This window comes from Lepisma saccharinum, chromosome 17 (genome assembly GCF_977018435.1).
Source record: "Lepisma saccharinum chromosome 17, izLepSacc3.1, whole genome shotgun sequence".
In the NCBI taxonomy this organism is placed as follows: Eukaryota; Metazoa; Arthropoda; class Insecta; order Zygentoma; family Lepismatidae; genus Lepisma; species Lepisma saccharinum.
This window is the reverse complement of record NC_139245.1, coordinates 27,112,117-27,115,690: the sequence shown is the minus strand read 5'-3', so window position 1 is coordinate 27,115,690 and position 3,574 is coordinate 27,112,117. Positions and strand designations below refer to the sequence as shown.

At 37.6% G+C, this 3,574-nt stretch overlaps 1 pseudogene; it reads right to left on the bottom strand.

Annotated features, from left to right (window-relative positions):
- Positions 1-777: 777 nt before the first annotated feature.
- LOC146001242 (cAMP-dependent protein kinase catalytic subunit beta pseudogene) lies at positions 778-2,193 on the bottom strand (annotated as a pseudogene).
- Between the last annotated feature and the right edge of the window lie 1,381 nt (positions 2,194-3,574).

Genomic DNA, 3,574 nt, shown 5'->3' with positions numbered 1-3,574 from the left:
CAAGCAATCAATCAATCGATATTTTCTTACTGCAACATTTTAATGTAAGGTGGTCAAGTGTTTTACGTGGAACATTGATAAATAAATAACTAAATAGATTGACTGAATTAAAAATGTTGGGTGCGTCAGAACTTAAGCAATTTGCATCCGTCATATTATACGAGACCCAGCCTTTTATTATAGCTAAAATCAATACACGTCTCTAATGAGTAAAATCTCCTTACCTATAGGATAAATCTGAGGCTGTAAAAAGGCGCTCAACACATATAAGGACAACACACATCTCTACGGAGGATTATACTGGCCGTAGATCCAGGCACCAGAGCCTCGTTGGTCTGCTAAATTGCAGTTACAGGGGTGTACTACGTGGAAGTGAGGTTGACTTTATGTGCCTCTGAGGACACCCCTTACACGCCCAAATAACTAAATAGAATGCGGAAGTAATCTCATGTTATTTAAAGGGAAAAACTTTGAAACCTAACCAACATCAAAAAACTTAAATATATAAGTAACATCTATTAACTACCTATTTTCAGATAGTTAAGGATTACCGTAACCTTTGCCTTTGTAAGTGAAAGGTTGTTCAAATTCGAATCTTGCTTAACATGTACAGTCTTGCTTTTCTGTGTCTGAAATGTGTGGAGCCCCACCCTCCTCAATTTTAACACAAAGACTTGACTTTTTGTCAGTTTCGTTTTAATTTTGCCATTGTACCTCTCGAAAATTGTCCTCACACACTCAGATTGAAAACTGTAGATAAACCTCTAGTTGAACAATTACAAAAGTGATTGACTGTGTATGAACAGATTACTTGATACCATTTCTTCATGTACTCACAAAGAGGAATACAGTATAACGCCTTTAATAGGATTCCATAACCATTAGACATGCACGAAGCAATTAAAATAATAGTTAAAGCGTGTTAGTTATCTTAGTCATTGTTGATTCTTACGGTATACAGTATATGTTAAACACATATACAGACATATTAGATGCAAAGCTGGAAGTCAATGGCAGTTTTTTCAGTTTTATTGCACTATTTCTCTAAAATTCTTCGAATTGTTTCGCAAACTGATCCTTCGAACATCTAACTAGAGCCGACTCTTCAAATTTTTCAAAATTACTACAGTCACCCGCACCTGTCACCTTTGGCACAAAAGGTGGTTCAACGGTTAATTTAAGAAAACCGAACCAATCTTGTCCTTGAAACCACTTGTGTTGCTTGAGGTCATCGGCGCCTCTTCTTAAAACTCCAAACCTCTTCGTCGGTTCTGCAACCAATAAGTTTTTCAACAGATCCTTTAAATCTTTGCTAAAATGGGCAGGATATTTAACTTTACAGCTTACAATCTTCTCGTATATTTTGATTGGTTCTTCAGCAAAAAAGGGGGAATGTCCAGCAGTCATCTCGTACACCAAAATGCCAAACGCCCACCAATCGACAGACCTACCATAGCCTTTGCTTAGTATGATTTCAGGTGCTAAGTACTCAGGTGTGCCACACAACGACCATGTTCTACTCTTCACAATCTTACAAAATCCAAAATCTGTCACTTTCAAATAGCCATTGCTGCATATTAGTAGATTTTCTGGCTTGAGATCTCTATATACAAGGTCCATATGGTGCAAGTATTCAAAACAAAGAATTACTTGACAAGCGTAAAATCGTGCATGGGATTCACTAAACTTTCCACTCTTTCTCAACTGAGAGAAAAGTTCCCCTCCATTAATATACGGTAGAACTAGATAGAGGTAGGCATTGTCCTTGAAGCAAAATTTCAAATGCACTGAAAACGGATGCCTAATGGCCTGCAAGACTTTCTTCTCGGCCAAGATGTGTTCCACTTGCTTCGTTCTGACTATCTGATCTTTCTCCATTGCTTTCAGGGCATAAAAGTTCTTGGTTGCTTTGTGAATCACAAGTAACACACGCCCAAATGATCCTGTACCAAGAGTTGTTTTGCATTCGAAATCCGAAAGCTGTACGTTACTCTTTGTGTTCTTTTCGTACCTTTTATCAAACTCCTTTTTTGTTTTGTCGAGGAAGTTCTCATAGCCTGATAACGATTTCAAATCGGTAAATATGTTGTCGCTGCCACTTCTCTCTGGTTCCATCTCCAGCAAGTCATTGTAAGCAATTATCGTTCATCTATTTTATTCAGCCACTCACAAACAACATACGCATGACACATGTCAATATATTCTTTGTCATTGCAAGTATATAATTTCCGTCATAGACATATAGTTTCAGATCGGAAATTATACTCTCTAACCATTTGCAAAGCCACAAAATACCAGGCAGGGTGATCCTAATATGGCTATCGAGTCCATTAATCTGTTAATTGCTCTCTAGTCTCCTTCCGTTTATATGAAACTTACGACCAATATGTTTTAATGATTCTGAATATGCAATACTATCTTATTTGGACCACCCTTTGTTATACTCAGACAAGATGCAAACTTTGCATTGCAAAGCTTTAACTATCTATACATCATATCCGGGCCATTGTGACAGACATATGTAGTTATGTCCCATTCATGCCATTCCAGTGAAAAATTCTTAAAATTACGAATTATGATTTATTCACTTCGGTATATTTATATATTTCATGTAATATACAGGGTGTCATTCTAATGGCGCCCACGGATAACGGAAACGTATAGAGGACATCAAAACAAACAACATTTCTCAGTAACATTTTTCTCGTTGGTGTAACATTTCGGCGCTACAGTCGTTCAAAAAAGTCCGTTTTGCCGCCTGAATGCTGGCAACCACACACAACATTTGATTGCATTTGTGACGTCATATCCCGTCGTGAAGCTATGCGTTCCAGGGTTGCCAGGAACACTCATATTCTGTGAAAAATGACAGCTACAATCAGCCACATTATGTACCGTAAAAGAAAACGAGAAAACACGTTCTTTAACCTAACAGGAAGTAAACAAACGACACGAAAACTGGTAGATAGAAAATAGAATTCAAGTGGAAGTGGTAATATCGAATTTTGTCTCAGCTTACATGTCAAATATTTGCAAATCTAGTTACCAAGTTGGCATCTACAATTTAGTCTATCCACTTCGTCCTTCTGATACTAGTTGTCTGTGACACACTGAACAGACGACAAAATAGAAGTGAAAGAACTCAAAATTCCAAAGGTAAGGAACACATAATATAATGTATATTCAGGTCATTATGAGGCAAGTGACAAAAATGGTTGAAATTACTGGGATATAAGTAGTAGTACGACTGTGTTTATCTATGCACCGGATACACAGGTACTGTAATAGTTTGCAACTGTGAACAGGGCAGTATATTCGCTACTGATTCATAATTAGATTGTTACCAAGGTACCTTTATTAGGTATGCCATTCCCGAGGTTCCGAGATTTTTTCCCATGATTCTGTGCGCGCTCAGACGTCATTAAGAGGACAGAATGGAACTTACTTCGTTAGCGTATACGGAAGCTTGAGATAAATGGGTCGATTATTTACTTATACACATCTTTTCTTGAATGCCGGTAGAATGAGAACAAATCAGCCTGCTTGTGCTCTTGCCACGTGCAATAATAATAGA